The 10,207-nt window shown below is 50.2% G+C and overlaps 1 protein-coding gene across 3 annotated transcripts in view; it reads left to right on the forward strand.

Annotated features, from left to right (window-relative positions):
- Adcy7 (adenylate cyclase 7) overlaps nt 1-10,207 on the forward strand; it is a 68,809-nt gene continuing 58,602 nt past the window's right edge. The window contains exon 1 of one of the 3 annotated variants that reach the window (XM_023703511.1): nt 1-18. The gene's annotated coding sequence lies outside the window, so the exon portion shown is untranslated. Of the gene's footprint in view, nt 19-379; nt 402-6,486; nt 6,754-10,207 lie in introns of those variants that run through there. The other 2 variants (XM_023703510.1, XM_023703509.1) reach the window with 2 other exon arrangements.

A 10,207-nucleotide genomic window follows, 5' to 3' on the forward strand; every position in this document is an offset into this window, starting at 1 on the left:
TCCGCAGGAAGATGGGAGGTGAGCCAGAGGCGTCCGGGACAGGCTGGTCAGGGTGGAGGTGGAGCAGAGCTGGTAGGCTGCTGCGGAGTTGAGTTGCGCTCTGCCGGGAAAATGAGAAACAGGTGGCGTGGGCAGGGCGTGAGTGCTGGCGCAGTATGAAGCTGGTCGCTCCCTCTAAGTTGCCCCCCACCCTTCCTCTCCTTTCCCCTCTTTCTGCGGTAGCTACTTCCAACGCTCCGTGGGCTTGGGGGTGGGTGGTTACCTCCATGGCGCTACATAGTACACCTTACTGCCACTTCTTGGTTTTTAGTTCTTGAATTATATCCCCCAGCTTCTGTGCCCCGAGTTCCCGCCTGAGTTACACTGTTTAGTACAATATTCACTAAGTACATCATGACTAGGTAAGTGCTGTTCTTTTTCTTTTTGAAACAGGGTTTAGTCCACGCTGGCCTTGAACTTGCAGCAGTCCTGCCTCAGCCCCCGGAGAAAGTGCTGTTCTTAACTGGTCTGTGTGACGCAAATAATTGCTGCGCCCTCCCCGCTTTTAGGGGAAGAGCAGTGCCGAGGCTTGAACCCGGGGCTGCCCTATGCTAAGCGCCAGCCCTGCCAGTAAATGGTGCCCCCCATTTCTTTTTCTGAAGATATTTTTGTTTTTATCTGGGTTTGTTTTTTGCTTCAGTGTTCCACGCCGTTTACTGAATCCCTCTGACCTTAGTCTCGTCTCAAGCTGAGACACCATACCTGGCACCCGCAAAAGTACAGGAGGAGAGGTTGATTCGGCCTCATGGTTTTCAGTCCAAGGCAGGAAGGGCAGGGTGGGAGGCCTGGAAGGAGGGAGGGCCAGCGAGTACAGAAACGGGGCGGGGATGCGCCCGTCCAGGTCAGCCCCAGGGACCCACGTCTTCTCAGCAGGCCCTCCTCCCGGTAGCTCACTCCAGCACAGCGCCCCTGTGTTTCAGCCCCTCCCAAAGCCCCACCTCTGAATGCCTGAAAGTTGGGGGGCCACAGTTGATAAGCCATACCATCCCTAAGCTGTCAGTGTTTGGTGCTCCTGCCAGCGCTCTCCGGCGCCTCTCCCAGAGCTCCCGCCTGGCATACGTGCGGGGTATCATCCTGCCGCCCTTCAGCGCCCGTAGCACCCCTCCTCTCCTTACACTGTGTTTCCCTCTTTCAAATCCCAAACATGGCTGGACATCTGGAGAACACCTCAACTCCAAGCTCTGGCTACAGTGTGGACAAACTCTATCATGTGTACCCCTTAACTCCAGGGTTATAGGGAGATTTTCTTGGTTTTGTTTTCAAACACAAAATAGACTTTTTAAAAAGTATGAACATGACCCACATCAGAAAAACAGAGCAAGCCCATATAAATAACCTAATGATGCACCTCAAGGTCCTAGAAAAACTAGCAATCCAAACCAAAGCTAGTACAAAGAAGGCACTACAATAATCAGAGCAGAAATCAATGAAATTAAGATTATCAAAACTATACAAAGGATCAATGAATTAAAGAGGTGGTTCTTCAAAAGAATAATTGAGAAAGACAAATTCTTAGTCAATCTTTGTTTTGAGACAGGGCCTCACTATGCAGTTCAGGCTGGCCTTGAGCTCCCTTTGTAGCCCAGGCTGGTCTCAAACTTGCAACAGTTCTCCTGCTTCAGCCTCCCAAGTACTGAGACTATAGGCATGCACCACCACACCTGGCTCTCTCAGCCAATCTTAACCAAAAGAGAAAGAAAGAAAGAAAAAAAGAAAGAAAGAAAGAAAGAAAGAAAGAAAGAAAGAAAGAAAGAAAGAAAGAAAAGGCCCAGATAAATGCAATTAGAACTGAAAAAGGTAAAATCACAATGGCCACTCCTGAATTCCAGATTATTAGCAACTACTTCAAAATCTGTACACTAATCAATTGGAGAATTGAGAATATATGTCTGTATATGTGATGTATATAGATATATAGTTATAGCTCCAAAACTGAACCAAGAAGATATAAAATCCTCAAATAATCAAACTACAGTATTAACAAATAAAAAATCCAACCAACTAAGAAAATCTGTGGCCAGAAGGATGCACTGTGAAATTCCACAGGAACTTTGGGGAAGATCTAACACCAGTACTACTCAAGCTCTTTACTGGAAATGACAGAGAAGGGTACTCTCAAAGGCATTCCTGTAAACTAAGGTTACCCTGATTCCAAAGCAGACCAGGATCCAACCAAAAGAGAATGGAAGGCCAACCTCTTTAATGGTGCAAAAGTCCTCAACAAGATACTGGCAAGCAGAATGTTAATAAATCACCAAAAAGATCATACGTCAGGACCAAGTAGGATTCATCCCAGGGATGGAAGGATGACTCCATATATGCTAATCAATACATGTAATTCATCACATAATCAGAAACAAGGCAAAAAAAAAAAACCCACATAGTCATTTCAATAGATGCAGAAAAAGCCTTTGACAAAATCCAACAGGCATTCATGATGAAAAAAACATAGAAAATATGTATAACAGGACCTATCTCAATCTGATAATAGCCAAATATGACGAACCTACAAGTAACATCCTATTAAATGGGGAAAACTGGAAGCTTTCCCTATAAAATCAGAACCAAGTAAATGATATCAACTATCACCATTCCTGCTCAATATAGTATTCAAAGATTAGGAAAGTAATTAGGCAAAAGAAAGACATAAAAGGGTTATGCTTAGGAAAAGAAGAGTCACATTATCATTATTTGCAGATGACATGATCCTCTATACAGAAGACCCAAAAATTCCACCAAAAGTCACCTAGAATTGATAATCAAATTCAGCAATGTATCAGGATACAAAATAAACACATGAAAACCAATAGCCTTCTTGTGCATTAACAATGAACTCACTGAAAAAGAAATTAGGACAATAGTACAATTTATAATAGCATCAAGAAAAGTTAAAGACTTACAAATTAATCAAGAAAGTGAAAGACCTCTACAATAAAAATTACAGTACTCTGAGAAAGGAGAACAAAGAGGACATCAGAAAATGGAAAGATATTTCCTGTTCCTGGGCAGGCTGAACCAAATAGTCAAAGTGGCTATACTTCCAAATGGATACAATACAATTGCAATCAAAATACCAACAACATTTTTTTTTTTTTTTCAGAACCAGGGATTGAACTCAGGCCCTTGCACTTGCCAGGCAAGCACTTATTCTACTGAGCCATCTCCCCAGCCCCACCAACAGCATTCTTCACAGCACTGGAGAAAATCTTAAAGTTCACATGGAGCCAAAAGAGACCCTGAATAGAAAAAGCAAACCTGAGCAACAAAAGCCAAGTGGGAGGTGTCACTATGTGAGACTTGAAGTTACATTACAAAGCTACAGTGACTTAAAAATAATCATAGTACTGGCACAAAAACAGACATGTAGATCAATGGACCAGAATAGAGGACACAGAAAAAATCCTAAGCAAGCCAACTATTTGGTCTTTGACAAAGTGCCCCAAGTATACACTAGAAGAAAGGTGACCTCTCTACAAACGGTGGTGGGAAACTGGTTAGCCCAATGCAGAAGATTGAATCTATGCCTATATATCTCAGTGTGTACTAACCTACAATCAAAATGGCTCAAAGATCTCACAGTTAAAACAGAAACAATCTGCTGGAAGAGAAAATATGTAAAACTCTTAAAGTCATAGACAAAGACTTTCTGAACAAAACCATACTTGCACAGGAAATAATGCCAAGAGTCAACAAATGGGATGATGCCACAGGAGAAAGCTCTGCACAGAGAAAGAACCAACCAACAGAGTCAAGAGACAAAGGATGGGGAATTTTTTGATCATTACTCCATAGGCAGAGGACTAATATTTAGAATATATACATAACACAAAAAATAGACACCCCAAAATAAAAGACCCAATCAAAAAAATAGGTAACCCAAATGAATAACCCTTGTCAGAAGTACAAATGGCCAATAAATACATGAAGAAATGCTCATCACAGGTGATTAGAGAAATGCAAATTAAAACTACACTAAGATTCCATCTTACTCCAGAAAGAATCATCAAGAAATCAGATCACAAATGTTGGAGAGGGTGGAGTGCATGTGTGGAGGGACAGCCCTTGTACAGTACAGGTGGGAATGCAGACTAGCACAACTTCTATAGAAATCAGTATCGACTTCCCTCAAAAAAGCTAAGGCTAGAAATTCCATTTGATGCTGGTATGTCCTTTCTAGGTATCTTCCCCAAGGAATTAAAGGCATCATATCATGATGATACAGTCATGTTATAGCAGCACTGTTGATAACAGCTAGATCTGAAAAGCAGCCTATGTTGTCCATCAGCAGACAAATGGGTAAAGATTGTTATTTACACACAACGGACTCTGCCATACAGAAGGATAAACTTGAGTATTTTTAGAAAAAATGGATGCGCCTTGAGACCATAACGTTACATGAAATAAATTAGAGGCACAAGGGTAAATATTGCATGGTTTCTTTTACAGGAGAAACCCTAAATATGCATAAAGAGCAAAGTGAAAGATAATAGGAAATAGAGATCCTGTTTAAATAGGGGCTCAAGAGATGGGGGAGTGGGTGGCAAGGGAATTAACATGTATTACGTATGTGCACCAGCTCCTTAGCAGGAATGTAATCATATACTGCAAACATGTGGTAATAACATTTTTAAAAAGATAATGGGAAACGGAGGTAAGATCTTTTGCAAAAGGGAAGGGGCCCAAGATATGAAGGGGGAGGGGAAAGAAAGAGGGCATAAAAAGAATTAAGATATGTGCATGGTCTCTACACTGAATATAATCATTGTGTACTGCAAACACGTACTAATAAAGATAAAAATTTAAAAAAATAAGTTGGACATGTGTTGGTATCTAACAGTTTTTCCTCAAACCATGATCCAACAGCATGAACTGAGAGCCACTCTTTTCCCTTCTGATATGGGGTACCATCTTTACTCTCCAGGTGGTACTAAACAGTGCCTGTCCCCATTCCCTGCCCCTGGGAGTGGGACTGCAGCCTTACTGGGAGACCAGTGTCTCAGGCCGACCTGATTTGCATCCCATGCACCCCTCGCTCTACTGAGCCAGGGGCTCTGTGTGGGGTGGGTGGTATAGCTGCTGCTGGCCACAGTTTGAGAGTCACTGAATGTCCCATGAGGGACTGTCACTAATATATCCACAGCAGCACGGATGATGTTGGCTCTTGTCGGCTGGTGACATGTACTGATGTAAACAGCATGTTTAACTCACTTTCTCCAGCTCAGTTTTCCTGTCTGATGTCACAGATCTGTGTGAAGATGACACACAGAGGACAGAGAGGGAAGTCACAGCACTGCTTCCTCTCTGACCTAAAAAGGGCCAAAGGCTCACCCTGTGACCACAACTGGGACTCCTGTTTCCTTGCTGCTCAGGAGAGTCCCTGGGAGGCTGCTGTGACCCAGCCAGGGCTCCCAGTGGGGAGGCAGGCAGCAGTGGAGCAGCTCCAGCCCAGAGAGCCAAGTGTCACCTTGCCCTCTGCTCAGAGACCTAAGCCTCAGCTGGAAGTCAAATTTCCACCTGTCAGCGTTTCACTGTGTGACTCCTCAGCAGGCTCTCAAAGTGGGTGGGCTCTGGGCTGGACTCCAGGCCACCTTGGGCAGCAGGGCCATGGCATGCCAGGGTCTTTTCTCTCCATTTAAACTGAAGTTCTTGGTCTCAGGATCCACTAGAGGGGCCCCTGTGCGCCAAGGTCCCTGCAGCCTGCTCCTTAAGAACCACACGTGTGCTGGTCAGCCTGCAGATTCCCAGGCCTTTCCTGAGGCCACCGTGTTACAGTTGAAGGACCCAGATAGTCAAGGTTCTTGTGCATCACAAGGAAAGAACTGCCCGATATTACAAGGGTCAGGCACCTCTAATGTCAGGGGCCTCCGATTCTGTCTCTCACAGGTAGAACTAAGAGTCTGTCACCTCAGGCACCCCCGACCTTCTAAGCTTAAACAAGATAACCACCAGGGTGCTGCTGTGCCCACAGCTGAATGAAGGGACAGGGTGGCTCACTCACCCCCTCTTTTCCTAATTGTATCCGTCTGGCGAGGGCCTCAGAATTGGCCCTAAGAAATGGGCGCAGCAGGTGCCCTGTGACTCCCAGCAAAATAAGAACCCCATTCATGGGTAGGGGGAGCACTGGCTAGGGAGGGAGGGAGGGAAGCAGAGGTGGGAGAGATATCCGGCTTACATGATCTCCTGGGCTCGGTCACTCCTTCCTTAGGCCTCCCGGCCACTCCCAGCTGACTCAGAGGAGATGTCTTGCGCGCCCAGACTGGGTGCCTCTGATACCGGGCAGATTTTTTCCCCTGCCAACTCTATAGAGCCCCACCTTAGGCTACAGGGGCCATTCCCTGTTACACACCTGCTTTCTTAGGTACGCTTCGTCCTGGTGCCAGCGAAGGCCAGGTCAAGAAGGCTTGCGCCAGCAAGGGCGGTGGGTGGGCGTGTCCCGCTGCAGTACCCTCCCGGGAGGGCCAGGCCTGAGTCAGACCCGAGGCTGGGCCTGAGGCTTCCTAGTCTTGGCGGGAGAGCAGCGGCCGGCAGTCTGGGGAGCCTTCCAGAAGCAGGGGCGTTCCTGCAGGGCGGGGAGGTCTGGAGTAGGAGCAGCTGGGAGTTTGCTAGAAAGTGTTTCCCGGCGGGGCTGCGCCGGCCCCCGGCACGTGCGCAGGGACTCGGACCGAGGACGCCAGTGCGAGTGCAGCTCGCTCTCGGGCGCTGTAGGCAGATGAGGTGCGTTCTCTCCGGGCTGCGGAGCGGGTGGGAGGGCGCGGGGTACCGGGCGAGCAGGGTGGCCAGCGGGGGGCGCAGGCGCCCGCTCCTCTCTTTCCACTCAGCGGCCACCCGGGCGGCGGCGGCGGGGTGTCGGTGGGGCTCCCCCGCGCGGTGTGACGTGGCCTGGGGCGAGGGGCTCCCGCCTCCTGCGGACCCGAGACCGAGGAGTCCTCTCCCGGCCTTGCAGCCTCTTCTCAGACCCTTCCGCTCCCTTCTGTCCTCCGGCTCTGCAGAAGAGGCCGCCCAGACAGGGCCCCGCTTTCCGGGTGACAAGACGAACGCCAGAGGGGGACGGAGTTCTGGGGTCCCCCGCACTGGTGTCTTCAGATTCCTCCCTGGGAGGGCCGGGCCCAGGAGGCAGAGAGGGTGCTTTGTTGCTCTGTTGCCCTGGGACCAGCATAGGCTGTTTGCATTGGCGGGGGTAGGGGCAGGATGAAGAGGCTGGGGGCTTGGGGTGATGCAGTCACCTCCAGGGGGATGGTACTGGAGCCTAGCATAGCCCCTCCTTGGGTCCCCACCATCGCGGGCAGGACCCAGCAGAGGTGCCCACCCACCCACTTTTCTCAGGGTGGCTTGGAGCAGTTCTGTCTCTTCAAACCCAAACAATACTGTGTCTGAATCCTCAGGCCAAAGCTGGAAATAAGAGCGTGGGTCCCCTCAGAAGCAGCGTTAAGAAGAGGGACTCAGCTTCCTTGTGGGTGGGGTGTGGCCCCAGGATGATGCTGGACCCAGAGAGGAATGAGTGGTCTCTAGCACTGCTATGGACAGGCCCTTGGCCCCAGACCTGGGCTCAGAGTCAGTGTCTGGCTTCAGTCGGGCCGCCCCTCACAGGAGGCAGGGAGCCTAGGAGCTGTGACCCCGGGTCTGTGAGGAGGCCCCATAGCAATGGCAGCTGAGCTCCAGAGAGCAGCAAGTTGGCCTACAGGTGCGGGCGTGGTGCCACGTAGAGCTTCTCCCTCCTTGGATCCTTGGCCCTGGGCCGTCTTCTCCCTTGAGGCCCTTGGGCTTCTGAGAGTGGGTAATCTTGGGCCTTTTATGGAGGAGGCCATGTGGGGACAGGGGTGCTGCCAGGTCCTCCCTGGGATCCTCAATTTCCAAGGCCCCTGAGCATCCCTTGTGTGGGTTGGTTTTGAAGTAGGCAGGGATGGAAATGATCACTGCATTCATAAGTGGGTCATCAAAGCAAGTGAGGCCTGGAGCTGGGACTAGGCCTGACTTTTAGGTCTTCTGTCCTGTTCTGATCTGGAGGAATCCATTTTAGTACATGCCTGAAGGAAGGGTCTTCATTGGGCCTGTTAAATTCCCCCATGAGGGAGAGAATACATTGCCTATCCCCCTCCTGCCCACCTGTTCTTTTTGGTTCTGTCCCATAAAGGGAGGTCCTCTGACTCCCACCTCCTGAATCCCCTTCCTCCACAGCTTGGTGCAGAGCTGCTTTTGGAGCTATGAGCCCTCAGGTGGGGCTGCCTGTGTCACTCAGAGGTGAGTTAGGAGTGGCCATGCCTTCAAATATCACTGGCAGGTGGGGGAGACAAAGTAGAATGCCCCTTGGCCCCAAGCCTCACACAGCTGGTGGGCGAGGCTGGAAAGCACAGGCAGGGGTCTTTATGGGGGTATGTTGGGGGGATTTGTTGACAGATCATCTTGTTTATTCATGTCTTTTGTATTTTCAAAATATCCACCTTCGGGATGAAAAGCAAAGCCTTTTGTGTTTGTGCTGGTGAAGTTTCAATCCTTCTGCCCTGATACCTGGACATGGGTTTGCAGATGAAGACTAGGGGTGGATATAGCTTCTGGATTTAATAGAAGAGGATCAAGAGACAAGGTCCCTGGGCTGTGAGACGTCCTCATACCAGTTAGTCTCAAGCCCTAACTAAATGGCCTGGCATACTGGCAGAGGGTGCCCTGATTGGCTGGTGCCAGAGCTTCCATAGATGGTCACGCTGTGTCTGCCATCCTTGAGGTTTGCCAGAGAGTGGATGGCCGGGGGTGATGGCCAGCTCCCTTTTGGAGGCTCCAGGCCAAGGCAGGCCCACTATGGTTATCTTTGGTTTCTGGGCCCCAAGCTCTCACTTTGGGAGCCACAACTGCCAGGCACTGGACTTGTGGGCTGGGCACCGTGGCCGCAAGGGCTGCTCCACCTATAGGCTGGGCCCTGCTCAGTGGCTCTGGTATTCATTCGCACTGAGGTCTGAGTTTATGACACCAGCCTGCAGGCTCTTTTTCCTGTTCTTCGTAGACTCTGCAGAGTGATCCTGTATGGGAGCTCCTTCCTGTTGGCCCCACAGTCCTTGCTTGGCTGTTCCTTCTTCCTGTCACCCCTTGCTCCATTGTAGCCCTGCTGTGTGCCTTAGGAAGTGTGCAGGGTCCTCTTGGACAACTGGCCTCAGTGGTCCCTCTAGCCACAGTGATCTCTGGATCGGGAACATGTGGCTCAGGAGCCTTAGGACTTGATGTTTTGTCTCTGGGACCTTCTCTGCTTGCCTTTGGGCATTTGGGGCCTGGCTGTCCCTTTAAGAGGAGAGAAAGCAGGCAATGCTGGCCCCAGCCTTCCATGGCCCTTTCTGTCCCCCAGTTTGCATAGAGGTGGGTGGCTCTTCTGTACCTCAGCACATTCGTTATGGCTACATGGGGCCCACAGGGTGGGGGTAGTGGGCATCCAGCCAGGGCTAGTGGCAGGTGTGGAGGGCGGGCGGCAGAAAGCCCAGCCAGTGTGTGCTCAGGGGGCCTTTTGATGAATGAACACCTGCTGAGTGAGGTGGCTTACATAGCATCCTCTGTGTGCAGAAGGAGCCCCTGATTTCAGTCCTTGGAACAAAGGCTGTTAGTGATGTGCTCCTATGCCTGGCGGCCACAAGCACAGGCTCAGGAGGGAGCCCCTGGGCTTGAGCTCCAGCTCAGTATTTCCTAGCTGTGCATCAGCCTCTGATCCCGAGAACCACAAAACAAAGGAACAAGCAGACAGACTCAAACCACCCAAATGTCTAGGTTTCTTTCTGGCTCCCATTCCTGTGTGCAGCTACTGACGAAAGCCGTGCAGCAGCTCCTCTTCCCAGAGGGCTCTACCCCAGTCGCTACCTGGCTAGCTGGCCTTTCCTCCCTGTTGGCTTCCAGGGGCTCTGGTTTGCTGTTTTGGGGAGCAACTCTATGGTACCAGGCCCCATGACTTGGGGTCTTTGCTCCTCCAATGCAGAGGGACTACATTGCACCTCCTCTCTTCAGTTGCTTTTCCAGCCCCCACAGTGTGGGGGGCAAGGCATGGAGGTTAGGAGGGCCCCGAGAGGAGGCAGGAGAGGCGAGGCTCTGAGGCTCCAGCCTGCTGTGTCTTGTCTCACCCCCATTTTTCTCTGCATCCCACCATGGTCCTGAACCATGTGTTTGGCTCTAAGATGGGGGTGCAAAGTTGCTGGTT

The sequence above is a fragment of the Octodon degus genome, unplaced genomic scaffold (assembly GCF_000260255.1).
Source record: "Octodon degus isolate 3935 unplaced genomic scaffold, OctDeg1.0 scaffold00173, whole genome shotgun sequence".
NCBI classification, from domain to species: domain Eukaryota; kingdom Metazoa; phylum Chordata; class Mammalia; order Rodentia; family Octodontidae; genus Octodon; species Octodon degus.